Source organism: Ambystoma mexicanum, chromosome 10 (assembly GCF_040938575.1).
Source record: "Ambystoma mexicanum isolate Mex_15411 chromosome 10, UKY_AmexF1_1, whole genome shotgun sequence".
Classification (NCBI taxonomy): Eukaryota; Metazoa; Chordata; class Amphibia; order Caudata; family Ambystomatidae; genus Ambystoma; species Ambystoma mexicanum.
Window position 1 is genome coordinate 1,206,622,019 of NC_090932.1, and position 15,060 is coordinate 1,206,637,078.

The following is a 15,060-nucleotide window of genomic DNA, read 5'->3' on the forward strand; positions in this document are numbered from 1 at the left end:
TTTCTGCTTTGCAACCCATATAGTTTTAATTTGATTCATTTTAATTAGAGCCTCAACGTTCCGATCCACGGAAAACCCTGAACTATTGAAATAATAATAAAACATACTGAAAATGACAAAAGGTGGAGGAACAGCACTCTGACAGCAGGCATTTGCCAACGTGGTGACAGATTTCGCCCTTACAGCAGATGCAGACGCAGAATGCAAATACAGCATCCGAGATATTCTGCTCTTCTGTTTTGTGCTCAGTGTCTGGGTTAATTATAGCTCCAAGTGGACTGTTTTCAGTTAATGTGAATAATCAGCTATCAAGTATTTCTCTCCCAGTTACCAGGCTGCTTAACTACTGCTAGAAATAATTGTATGCAACAATATCGGAGTTGGACAGTTCGCCATTGGATAAGGCACAACTCCGGTTTGCACTACAGCGCATTACCGTGAAGCCAGAGGATTCGTTTTAAATGAATGATTTGGTCTCCTCATAGGCATAGACTCATTGTGGCCATTTTTCTCAACTCAATGCAAAGCACTGAACAGTATAATATCAGGACGTTCGCACCTGCACTTTCCTCGGATGCACAGTCGTGGTAACCATAGTGGCCATGATGTTCAGTCCCCACTCACCCAGCAATGAACCCAGTCTTTAATCCTATGTGTATAAATATCTGCATGTGCTTGGGTATTTGGTTCATGGTGTATGCACGCCAAGACAACTACAAAGCAGATGCTGAAGACAACATGCACTACACCATGTGGAATTAACACGGAGGTCTGCAAACCTGCAAAACCAGTTTTATGAAAACCTTTATTTTCAGTAAACCATAAAAACAAAAAAAGAAGGGCATGTGAATGCCGGGAAAGCAGGGTCTCAGACGGCATCCCGTACTCTGAGCACTCGTTACCTCATACATTCAAACAAACATCCTGAACAGCATGCCAGGGAAATAGGAAAGATACACATTACAACAAAGCATTCATTGAGGCACAATGAAGTCAAGTGACAGAGGACACCGAGATGGAATGTTTTGTGATGATCATAACAGAGACAACACCAGGAAAAAAAACATGCTATAACTGCAACTTGCGAAAAGCAAAATCCTAAATGATGCGTATTGTACTCTAAATGCTTTTGGGAAGTTTGTGTCTGCATTGTGAATTTGAGGGGTTTGAGAACAGACTAATTCAGTTTCTCAACCCCTGAAGTGTGCCTGAAATAAAGCTTTTGATGAATTCAGCAATTATTGTATAGAATTCCAAAAAGACAAATGATTTGTCATTCCTATTCTTTCTTATATAGGGTCACTGCTCAAAGTGTTACACTCGTTGAACCCCATGTTTTCTTTAAAGAGTCCTGAACAAGAAAGCCAGCCACTCCAGAAGCAAAGAGCCACATGGCAGTGGCCACAGCTCAGGAGCTTCCATTTAAAAAGAAAATCATTTTTAATTTTTTTTCTTTTCTTTTTAGTGGTAGCAAGGGAGACCACAGGGGCGGCAAGGGAGACATCATAAATCGCAACTGCAACCCATGGCGACCCCCAAATGACGTGCCCGGTCTGCAGGCTCTCTGTCTCTCCTGGCCTCTTCTGACTGTTGCCACCATCTACAGGCCACCTTGCCAGGTCGGCCTCTTCCTTTCTGAATGGGTGGACCTCTCCTTTTCTTGCCTCCACTTATCAACTCATCCTCATCGGAGACCTAAGCATCTACTTGGATGCTTCTATTCCCTCCTCTGGACACTTCTACAACCATTGCAACTCTCTCTCCCTTTCCATTCTACCCTCTGGTCCGACACACTCTGCCGGACACAACTTGGATGTTCTCTTCTCCTCTGATATCCCCCTCTCTAACCCTCTCACCACTCCTCTCTCTTGGACTGACCACTTTCTGTTCTCCTCCCAGCTGATATTTTTTGTTCCCCAGGCAAAGCCATCCCCACCACTGCCAACTTCCTTCTCGGTCATTCCGCCCTTGAAGCGAGTGTCAGTGGCAGCCTTTGCCTCAACTTTCTGTGCTCCTCCTGTCCTGTTCCTGACTCCCACTCTGACACAGCCCTTTCTAAGCTACATCTTTCTATCTCCAACACCTTGGACATCCTTGCCCCTGTCTGAAGCCTACCTCCAAGTGAAACTCTTGGTATGCTCTGACCTCACTGCCCTGAAATGCAAATGCAGGATGGCTGAGAGGAAGTGGAGCACCTCAAGTGAGGTGTATCCTCTGTCAAATTGGCCTGCCGCTTGTTAGGAAAGATGGGATGTAGTAACCCTGTGGGAGACTACACCAGCCTTGTCCTCTTGGTAATAGGTAAGCCACTTATTGGTGTAGGTCTGTACTACACAAGTTGGTCCAGTGACTGAGCAGCCAGGTTTATCTCAAGAGGGGTACATGTGAGCTGTAGAGGTGCAACACTGATATTCACAATAACAAGCATCCAAATAACACACTCAAGGTCCTCTAGTAAAATAATTATTTATTTATTTAACGGTCAGTTTTAAATAACCCTTCTTTAAAAAGGTCAATATGCAACAATCAAAATACACTTAATACCACTTTCTCAGATTTAGAATAAGCAAGTAGATATTCATTAAAGATGTTGACAATACATTTCCTACACCCTGGGGTGTCTTCAATTATTAGGCAGCATTGGCATTTATGTATCACTTTTTGCTACTTAATACATTCTGAGTTTGTGAAAAATGAAAAAGGTTAGGGAAGAAAAAAGGTTAACAGGTTCTCAGAGCATGTGAGCACTTTTCAATCTCCCAACAAAGTCTAGATTAAATCTTTCCCAGTAATACAAGGTAAACTTATGCACCACCTATGAGGGACAGTTAGAACCAAAGTCAATGGGTCAGAAGAGTCTGCAGGGAGCCAGGCCAGCCAAAGTCAATTTGAAAAATATCTATAGAGCTGAGGCACTTCTTTAGATAACACAAAAGTCTTGAACAAAGTTAGAGAGTGTGTAAGAAATCACTGTTGGGTCACACTCTGTTAGGCTTTTGGGGGTCAGAGCTCAAATCCACTCTGTAAAAAGCAGCTAATGCAAGTCTCCAAAGAGAGTATGTAAGCTACTGACAAAAGAAATAAGTACCCCCTAGTCAGCACAGTACCTTCGGTTTGAAGAAGGGGATCGAGCTGGCTTCTGTTCTGGTTGCAGTCTTGCCGATCCTGGGTTCCTGGGACTCAGTCATGGGGACAAGAGGGAGGACGTTTGGAGGACTTCTGCACTGCAGTTCAAAGGTCAGCGGCTACAGTCTCTTTTCAGATCAGCAGCACCTCTCAGTTTCAGCTACCGGCAAATAGCCCCATTGCAGTTGTTGGACACTTGATGGGCTTCCCTTGCTTCTGGGGTCCAGCAATCTGGTGAGATAGGTCAGGCTTGGGTCGTGCTGCTTCGGGAAGGTCCTCAGGATCTTCCTGGAGCTCGGGTCCGGCTTAAAGATAATGTACTCGATTCTGGGTTTCCTGACCCCTGGCACTCGGTTCCAGCAGCAGCAAAGAAGTACAGCCAGCAGAAAAGGTCTTCCAGCACAATTCGTCTTGGGGTCAGTTGGTCCCACCATCCCAAGGGAAGAAGTTGCTGTTGCAGGCTTTTCTAGTCAATTCAGAGTTGGAGCTTGAGTACTGCAGCAGGGCTTCACCGGGCAGTGCAATGGTCTAGGAGGATGCAGCAAGCTTCTTTTCCAGTTTCCTTTGTCAGATGTTTTGTCCAGTGGTCGACCCTGTCGTTGGTTCCAGAGACCTCACCTTTTATGCAGGTTTCTCCCATTCATGCACAGCCTAGCTATCACTCACAAAGCAGGGTGGCTGTCCAGCAAGGACAGCCAGCCATCCAATCAGCACTGGGTGCATTCAGGTAAACAAGGAGAGTAAGGACAGGGAGTTTAGGGCACCTCCCTCGCTTCCTGCCCTGCCAGACCCACTGGAGCCGGAGGCGGTTTCAGCCCTGAAGCCCTCCAAAGGCAAAATGAACAAAAGGGTTAAACCTGGTTTGGCGTGCAGAGTAAATCCCAAGAAAGACCCCACAAGCAAGAAATGGCGAAAAAGAAGACTGGGGCCATTTTGACAAAATGGGCACCCATGGGTGCAATACTGCAGCTGATGATTCAGCCGGTGGTAAAAATGCACAATGGTAGGAAAATGAAACCACTGCCACCAACCATTAAATGTAGTGATGGTAACATAAAATATGTTACATAATAAGCAGGAATAGGGGCTACTAAGTAACCCCCCAGCACTTCCTCATAAAATGGGGTGCACTGGACCTACCTAGGAAAAACAGGTAAGTAAAGTCAATTTCACTTTTCTACTCTTGGGAACAGTAGTTCACCCAAGAGGAGGTATTCAAACCTTATGAGAAATCCAAAGGACACATAGGGTTAAAAGTAAAAAGTCCCAAAGTCCAGAAAAAGAGATGGGGGTCTCTAAATTGGGAGGAATTGAGCACTGAAATGTAACACAGACCTGGACCTGGCAGGGCGACCTCCTTCCTCCTGGACCGACCCTCCCAGGTCCAACTTGGTCCATTTCTCTCTACCACCTCTCTCTCCAAATGTGGTGTCCCCCTGGGCTCTATCCTCTCACCCTGGCTCTGCAATATCTATCTGGCATCCTTTGTCCAACTGATCTCCACCTTCTCCTCTAACGTTCAGTGTTATGCTGATGACACTCAGCTCTCTTTCAAGTTTCCCTCTGCCTACTTTCCTTCTTCACTCATTCCTGACTGTCCGTCAGCGATTCCGGATTGGTGTGCCTCCAGTAATCTCTGCCTTAATGCCAGTAAGACAGAGATGCTTCTCATTGGGAGCCCTGCTCCTTATTTCCCTCTCTCACTCTGGCCTCCTCCTTGGGCCCTCTACCCTCGCCTTCCTGTGAGGCAAAATTTCTTGGTGTCATCTGTGACTCAACTCTCTCCTTGTCTCTGCACATCACAGACCTTGCCAAGAAGGCCTACTTCCAGCGGCACCTCCTCAGAGGTATTCTACCTTGTCTCACCTCCCCCCAGAACTCACTGTCTCCTGAGCATTGGTTCTCTCCAGGCTGGACTACTGCAACATCCTCTTCTTCAATCTGCCTAACTCTACTCTTCGCCGTCTGAAACTAATCCAGAACAGGACTACAAGGCTTATCCCAGGGACGCATCTCTCCAGCCATGACATATCTGCACTGGCTCCCAGTGGGTGCAAGGATCAAGGTCAAGATCCTCTGTATCATCCACAAGGTTCTCTGGGGCCGGGGCCCTCTCTGTATACAACTCTCTCTGCTTAAATATCTTCCTTTCAGAGCCCTTCGCTCAGCAACCCCTGACACTTAGATCTTTATTCCCTGCAGATGCCTCTCACTGCAACGGCCTCCCTGACACTCTCAGACTTGTTACGGATCGACTGAAGTTCCATAAGCAGCTCAAGACCTTCCTTTTCTACTCTTCCTTCTCTCTCTCACTTCCTTGCTAACTTCCTGTCTGATGCACCGACTGGTTGCTTGGTACCCTCTGAGTCTCTCCGGCTACCAGCCTCCTCCATGAACAGTCTTCCCTGCACTGGCACCTGGCCTACTGCACACTTAGGGACTGTAACTGTAACCTTTAAAGCTCCCCTGCTTCCTTGCACTTACCCAGAACCTTGCTGCTCTGGCTGCACTTACTCAGAGCCATGCTGCCCTCGCATTTCCCCTTTCCTCTCCTCTGCATTTCCCCCTCTTCCCTCCCCTGAACTTCTCATTGTCGGACTTGCACAATCTGTATGTCACAAGGCCTAGTAGAATCGTTTTGTCTTGTCTTCCCTCTGTCTCCGCTCCCTTCTCTTGTGGTGTCTAATATCATATCACATCATATCATATCAAGACTAATTCTAAGCGATACATGCATATTCCCCATTCTTTGTGCAAAATGAGGAAGAGCAAGGAATAACATGGGCGTGTTGATGGAGGCGCTAAGCAAATAACAAAAACACCCAGTCAAGTGCAAACAAAACCCCATTCGCTGATTACAAAGTGCAATTGCCAGTAGTCCAAAGGCAAAATGCAAATCTCACAACCTTACCACCACATGATACACAACATAACGTACAAAGCTCAAAGAAAGCCCATGTAAGCGTGCAGTGCTACTCCAATAATGAACCCTGCTCAAGTAACAGCGATCATTTGAGGAAGAAGGAGCCGAATGAGGATGATGAGTGCCAAGATATTTCAACCATGCACAACACTTTTTGGGATGCCAGATGAGGAGGTGCATGCAAGGTACAGATACCACCCCATGTCATCCTAGACCTGGTCAGGGAGTGGAAGAATGAACTTGCATCACCCATCATCTGCTCCAGATGCACTCACATCCCTAGAGAAGGTGCTGCCAGCCCTACATTTTCTGGCGACAGGCTCATTCCCAAACACCTCAGCAATTGTTGGGAGCATATCGCAGCGCCCACAATCCCGGTGCCTAAACCAGATATTGTGCTGCATAATATCATGTGTGCATAGGCAAAATATACATTCCACATACAAATCAGGCAAAGCAGAGAGTGACCCAGGAGTTTTATGTCATTGCATACTTTTCATGGGTACTGTGGCCATTGACTGCACCCATGTAGCACTACAGACCCTCTGAGAGAATTATCAGATGTACCGCTGTGAGGAATTCGACCACCCACATTGCGGGTGTGGGCTCACCTGGGCTTTTTTTAAATGTTAAACGGAATTGAATGATGGTAGAACAACCTCACAAAAATGTGTGGAGCTAATCCGCACATCTTTTCCTATGCTCACTTCACTGCACGACATACACATAGACCTGTGTACTCTGACTAGACACATGGACGCAGTCAACCCTGTCATAATTAGTTGGGCTATGACAACCGAGAGATAAGTCTCAAAACTCTGTACAAGCAAAACAATAAGAATCATTACCACCTATAGCTCTAATGTACTTAACATAAGGAAAACCCTAAAAAGGCATTGGCTTATCTTAAAACTTGATAAGAACATTAAGGATTTTTTGGATGAAACACCAGCATTAACATTTCGAAAGAATCCAACCATAAAGAACATTATATCCAAGTTTCTTCATTCCCATCAAAACAACTAAAACCCACCAAGTAATGTGGAATCACATACCTCAACAAAGAAAATACAAATGTGGCAACTGCATAATTTGCTAACAAATGCTACAAGGGAAAATGATAATACAACTATGAACCTGAAGCTCCTTTAAGACGAGGTAACAGTATCTGAGATGGATGGGGATGCAGACCTTACTCATACATCAACAATCAGACCGACTGAGGAAGTTTGGCAAAATCACGTCTCTTTTAATAACACTTGTTAAAGCAGGGAATACAACAGGCATCAACGGACGCCACACAGCATAGTCTCTCAAGAGCCTTTCTCGAAGCACGACATGCAAAAACACAACTTTATACTAAACATTTGTTATAAGTGACGTCATATTATGTGGCAAAATAAGAAAACTTACTAGGGGAATGTGATATGCTTAAAGGGAAAATCTAAGTATTCTTTCTGTAGTGACGAGGATCGTGATTGGCTGTCTGAGATCGGGTGGGCAACTAAGCCCACCCCAAGTGCAAGTCATCTTCTGTGTCAGACTAATACACAATGTTCCATTGGCTTCTCAAAATATAGAGCTCCTTGCTACGTGTCCTTCTACAATTGGTTGGCATGCTTGTACCCTTCTGGAAAATTCTACTCGCTAGCAGCATGCAAGCTGGTACCCCAGGTGCTAGGGGTTTAGCCTGGTCATGCCTCCCCACCCAATTAGCCCAACATCCATCATCACTCCTGCTGTCTGCCAATCAATTAGTCCTTTAAACTCGGCCTTGCAAGTCTCACTGTGCCTGAGAATAAAATGGAGTGAAGGCATGGCCTTATCTTCTGGTCTCGGTGTAGCGCGCCCCAAAGTCTATTTTCATCTGTCCCTGTGACTGGAGACCATGTTTTGAGCTCCTTTGTTGTAGTTAATACCATTAAATGAAGAAACCTTGGCACTTCTAGTGTTTTTCCATTACACCTCAAACAGGAGCTCAGCTCGCTTCTCACGTTCATTGTATCTTCTTGAGTAGACAACCAAGCTCTTGGCGGACCAACTCTTGACACTAGGTCAGGCAAGCCTTCTCGAATCTTCCTTCCCCTTCAGCTATTTTATTCTGCTGTACCACACTTTCAGCAATTCCATTCACAGGGTACAAATTTGCTACAATGTGTTGTTGAACATCCAGATTCTATACACACATATATTACATGACCTTCGGTAGCGGCCATGTAGTTATGGCTAAGTTGCTAAACCCATAGGAAGAGCACTTTTTGGGTGGCTTATAACTTTGCTGCCCCTGGACGAATCCTCATCAAACTCTGCAAAATAAAAGTATATAGCCCACTCTGAACTTGTTTGCAAAGTTTGGTGAGGTTTGGTCAAGGGGGGACAAAGTCATAGGGAGGGTCACAAAATGTATTTTTTCCCATAGACTGAATGGAGAAAAAATTTGGCTCATGCCTACAGCCCAAACCGCTTGACAAATTTTCACCAAATTTGCAGCAGGAGTGGTGGCTTGGTCCCAAAAGCGTGCTTTTGTAAATTTGGTGGAAATCCGTCCAGTAGTTTTTTTTAAAACGACCAAAAGGTAGGTCCAAAAAAATGTGTGATATCTATGCTCTGCGGACACACTTCCCTGTTCGCTCTGCGGACAGGACACCGATTGGCTAATTGGTTTATGTCATGTCCGCAGACATACGATGAAGCGTGGGGTGCGTCACATTTTCTCGATGCGCCCGCCATCTTGGATTCGCGGACATCGGCCGGTGTCGGCGGACATCGCAGTAAAAACATATTAAAAAACACAACATTGCACTTGTCAAACTTATCAAATAATCTCAGAGGAGGTGAGAGGTGATGAGGATGTGATAAGGTATGGCTGCAAGAAGCAAAAAAACAGGCGGTTTTCACCGCAAAAGTCCGCAAACAGTTCAGATGTTCGCAAGTAGTCATGTGAATTTCGCAGGCACCTCCGCATTACAGGGTTGGTGAAAAGCAGTTCTTGGATGGCTTATAACTTTGGCGCCACTTAATGAAACTGCATGAAATTGTGCACTTACATTCCTGACCTGATTCCAAATGGGTTTGCAAAGTCTGATGCTATTCTGTCAAGATGGGCAAAATTAGAGGAGGGGTCTCAAAATAATGTAAAGGCTTATAAATGAGGTGGCATTTGACGAATATACATTTAATTTGGCAAACTGATAATAGATCGAGATATACATGTTTTTGTGAAGATTGGTGGGATTTTGTCAATAGGGAGCAAAAGTAGAGGTGGGGTCCCAAAATAATTTAAAGGCTTATAAATGTGTTGCCATTTGACAAATCTACACAAAGGTTTGCAAAAACATTTGCAAAAAGATTGTAGATCTAGATATAAATGTTTTCGTAAAGTGTAAGGGGCTGATTCATGGAACAAACGTGCGCCGAAAATCTTCGCGCAAGCAGGCGCAAGCGGAAAAAAACAGGCGCACGCGCACGCGTGCGATTCATGGAAGTCCCTGCGCGTGTTCACCTCGGGATGTGCGCCAAACCCGTGCATGGCGCACAAGTCACTGCAACATCCCGAAAGGCGTGCGCGACGCGCACAGTGAAAGCGCACAACCTTGGCGCATACACCAGAAAGTGGGCGGGACACGGGGCGTAACGTGCGGAATGGGGAACAACGCACGAAAATAAGGGCGTAACTGGGGATGTACTGCAGGGAAGCAGACGGAACGCCCACACGCACTCGAACCACACGTATTCATGGAATCGAATAGGGCAAAGCCACGCACAGCCAAAGACACGCACAAGCTGAAACAAGTCCGCCACACGAAGGCAGGCGGTAGAGTCCCAGCGCATCACAAAAGTGGCAACATACAGCAATTGGGCCTGTGCGAGCGGGGCACGTGTCTTGCGGGGGTGCGCGGGAGGCAACACACGCGAACGAGCGGGGTACGTGTATTTCGGGGGCGCGCGGGAAGTTACACACGCGATTGAGCGGGGTACGTGTATTTCGGGGGTGCACGGGAAGTTACACACGCAATTGAGCGGGGTACGTGTATATCGGGGTGTGCGGGAAGTTAAATACGCGATTGAGTGGGGTACGTGTATTTCGGAGGTGTGCGGGAAGTTACACAAGCGATTGAGCGAGGTACGTGTATTTCGGGGGTGCGCGGAAAGTTACACACGCGATTGAGCGGGGTACGTGTATTTCGGGGGTGCGCAGGAAGTTACACACGCGATTGAGCGGGGTACGTGTATATCGGGGGTGCGCGGGAAGTTAAATACGTGATTGAGCGGGGTACGTGTATTTCGGAGGTGCGCGGGAAGTTACACACGCGATTGAGCGAGGTACGTGTATTTCGGGGGTGCGCGGGAAGTTACACACACGATTGAGCGGGGTACGTGTATTTCGGAGGTGCGCGGGAAGTTACACACGCGATTGAGCGGGGTACGTGTATTTCGGGGGTGCGCGGGAAGTTACACACGCGATTGAGCGGGGTACGTGTATTTCGGGGGTGCGCGGGAAGTTACACACGCGATTGAGCGGGGTACGTGTATATCGGGGGTGCGCAGGAAGTTAAATACGCGATTGAGCGGGGTACGTGTATTTCAGAGGTGCGTGGGAAGTTACACACGCGATTGAGAGAGGTACGTGTATTTCGGGGGTGCGCGGGAAGTTACACACGCGATTGAACGGGGTACGTGTATTTCGGGGGTGTGCGGGAAATTACACACACGATTGAGCGGGGTACGTGTATTTCGGGGGTGCGCGGGAAGTTACACACGCGATTGAGCGGGGTACGTGTATTTCTGGGGTGCGCGGGAAGTCACACACGCGATCTCATCAGGGTACGTGTATTTCGGGGTGCGGGGGAAGTATCCCACGCAACATCAGCAGGGTACGTGTATTCCAGGGGTGCGCGGGAAGTTCCACACGCAATTCCATCAGGGTACGTGTATTACAGGGGTGCGCGGGAAGTTCCACACGCGATATCATCAGGGTACGTGTATTACAGGGGTGCGCGGGGAGCAGCACAACTTGAATTGCACGTGTGGGTCCTCCCAGGTGTTCCCTCTACACCCTTCACGGCCCCTGCAGGTGGCTCACACCACAGGGGCCTACCTAGCACATGTCATGCAGGCACCCCATCCACCATGGCCATGCCCACCAGCCAACCCACATGTCAACTTGCACTACTGCCCACCAACGCATGTCCCCCTGCACCCCCAGCCACCAGGGGCACCCTCCACCAGGCCCCCACCCATGTCTCCCAGCACCCCCACCCCCCAGCCACCAGGGGCAGCCTCCACCAGGCCCCCACCCATGTCTCCCACCACCCCCACCCCCTAGCACTGTGGGGCACCTGCCAGCAGGCCCCCACCCATGTCCAACTCATGTTCCCCACCACCCCCACCCCCCAGCCACCAGGGGCAGCCTCCACCAGGCCCCCACCCATGTCTCCTACCACCCCCACCCCCCAGCAGTGCAGGAGCAGCCTCTACCAGGCCCCCACCCATGTCTCACACCACCCCCACCCCCCAGCCACCAGGGGCACCCACCACCAGGCCCCCACCCATGTCTCCCACCACCCCCACCCCCCAGCAGTGCAGGGGCAGCATCCACCAGGCCCCCACCCATGTCTCCCACCACCCCCACCCCCCAGTCACCAGGGGCAGCCTCCACCAGGCCCCCACCCATGTCTCCCACCACCCCCACCCCCCAGTCACCAGGGGCAGCCTCCACCAGGCCCCCACCCATGTCTCCCACCACCCCCACCCCCCAGCACTGTGGGGCAGCTGCCAGCAGGCCCCCACCCATGTCCAACTCATGTTCCCCACCACCCCCACCCCCCAGCACTGTGGGGCACCTGCCAGCAGGCCCCCACCCATGTCTCCCACCACCCCCACCCCCCGGCCACCAGGGACAGCCTCCACCAGGCCCCCACCCATGTCTCCCAGCACCCCCACCCCCCAGCAGTGCAGGGGCACCCACCAACAGGTCCCCACCCATGTCTCCCACCACCCCCACCCCCCAGCAGTGCAGGGGCAGCCTCCACCAGGCCCCCACCCATGTCTCCCACCACCCCCACCCCCCAGTCACCAGGGGCAGCCTCCACCAGGCCCCCACCCATGTCTCCCACCACCCCACCCCCCAGTCACCAGGGGCAGCCTCCACCAGGCCCCCACCCATGTCTCCCACCACCCCCACCCCCCAGCACTGTGGGGCACCTGCCAGCAGGCCCCCACCCATGTCCAACTCATGTTCCCCACCACCCCCACCCCCAGCACTGTGGGGCACCTGCCAGCAGGCCCCCACCCATGTCTCCCACCACCCCCACCCCCCAGCCACCAGGGGCAGCCGCCACCAGGCCCCCACCCATGTCTCCCACAACCCCCACCCCCCAGCAGTGCAGGGGCAGCCTCCACCAGGCCCCCACCCATGTCTCCCAGCACCCCCACCCCCCAGCACTGTGGGGCACCTGCCAGCAGGCCCCCACTCATGCCCACTCATGTTCCCCACCACCCCCACCCCCCAGCACTGTGGGGCACCTGCAGCAGGCCCCCACCCATGTCCAACTCATGTTCCCCACCACCCCCACCCCCATCACTGTGGGGCACCTGCCAGCAGGCCCCCACCCATGTCCAACTCATGTTCCCCACCACCCCCATCCCCCAGCACTGTGGGGCACCTGCCAGCAGGCCCCCACCCATGTCTCCCACCACCCCCACCCCCCAGTCACCAGGGGCAGCCTCCACCAGGCCCCCACCCATGTCTCCCACCACCCCCACCCCCCAGCACTGTGGGGCACCTGCCAGCAGGCCCCCACCCATGTCCAACTCATGTTCCCCACCACCCCCACCCCCCAGCACCGTGGGGCACCTGCCAGCAGGCCCCCACCCATGTCCAACTCATGTTCCCCACCACCCCCACCCCCCAGCACCGTGGGGCAGCTGCCAGCAGGCCCCCTCCCTTGTCCAACTCATGTTCCCCACCACCCCCACCCCCCAGCACTGTGGGGCACCTGCCAGCAGGCCCCCACCCATGTCTCCCACCACCCCCACCCCCCAGCACTGTGGGGCACCTGCCAGCAGGCCCCCACCCATGTGCAACTCATGTTCCCCAGCCAACATGTCATCACAATCTAGATCCCTCGTCCCTATGGTCAGCCTCCAAATGCAAAACACCCACCCGAGTATTGCATCCACCCACTCATAATTTGCAATTACATCACAGAACACCAATTGCAAGTTCCGAAACAAACACATTTCCCTCACATACACCCAATGGGTGTCAGTGAATCTCAAAACACATATCATGAAATGCATGAAACCAATGAGATACCACACATTGAAGTTCAACAAAAATAATATGTATTAAAGGAAACATAAATAGAATAAAAAATGAAGAAACAGAAACGTGAATGTACAAAAATGAAAAGAAGCATGTCCGTTAAAAAAAGCAAAACCAAAAATAAAACTCCAAAGTAATGTTGTCCAAAGTCAATGTCCACAAAACAAAATCCAATGGGAAATAAAAAAGAAAGCCATTGCTCCATGGTTAAAAAGTGAAAAAAAAATACAATCCAACTGCCAACTATGTACATGGGATCAAGCCAGGGTCCATTATCCCAACAAAATAAAGGAAACCTATCTAACTACACTAACTAATAAAAAAAACTATATACAAAAATTTGGCCAATGTCCGAAAGGTCCAAATAAAATAAAAACAAAAATGAAACCTAACACTACCTACATAACTATGTACAAGGGCAGCGGGCTAGTTTCACGGCTCACTTGTGGATGTCCCGGGCCAGGGCATCATCGAACTCCTCCTCAATGTCCCGGAGGCGGTCCTCCTCCATGGCCCCGAGGGTCCGCAGGGCCGTCGACGTCTCCACCTCCAAACCCCTGCGGATTGCCTCGAGGCACTCGGCCCGCCTCAGGGCCCTCCGCATGGAGTTCTCCGCCCTGACCATTGTGAGCCGTGCCTCATTCGCCCGCTGCCGCTCCGCATCTATGGCGTGGCCCAACCGCTGCCACACAGAAGACACTCTCTGTCCTGGGTCCTCCTGCCCTCCGGCCGATGCCTGCCCCTCCGATGTTGAAGGCCCCGAGCCTTCATGGCTCCCACCACGTTGCTGCTGCTGCTGTGCCTCTGCCCGTGCACTGCCTCCTGCTTCCCGCACATCTTCCACCGGATGGGTTGCAGTCGTAGATGTGGCCACCCCTGCTGGACGTCCGACTCCCGACTGTGGCAGGGATGCTTCCTCCACCAGCCTGGCCGCACCGTCAGAGGCAGCTCCACAGGGCACCCAGGTGACTGATGGGTGGGAAGATGGCACAGAGGACGACTGGCGCGTAGGGTGTCCAGTTGAGGAGGGGGTCAGAGCAAGCCCTATCAGACGGAGGAATCCGGCCTGGGTGACCTGTCCCAGCAGGCTGACGTGGTCAACGAGCCATTCGAGATGACGTGCAGTCTCTTCATGAAAAGACTGCAGGTCACCTCGCATGGCCCGTTGACGCAACGCCACACCAGCCAGGATAGGCTCAACCCGGACCTGGATAGCCACGTCCGCAGGCAGAGGAAGGCCAGTTGACGTGAGCTCATCCCCTGCCTGAAAACGGGTCTGGACGTAGGCATCCCTGCTGGTGCAAGATGATGCAGGGACAGGATTGCACACAGGCACCTCCGCGGCGGCCTGTGCTGCCTCCTGTCCCTGGTCCTGCACTGCACCACTAGCACCAGTGGGATCCCCACCTCCAGACCCCGTCTCTGGTGCTTGCACGGCCTCCCCCTCCACCAAACCCCCCACCAACCTGGATGACTCCGTGCCATCTTCCCCTGTTGGGCCCTGTGGGGTCTCAGCTGCCCCTTCTGCTGCCGAGGAGTCCAACTCCAACCTCCGCCTCTTGGACCTCCCCCCGGCAGCTGCGGCCTGGGACGCGGCACCGGACTCCTCACTCCCCGACGAGATGACAACATGGGAGGGGAGCCGGGCCTTGCGTCTCCGGCTGGCGGTGGGATCCCCGCCGCT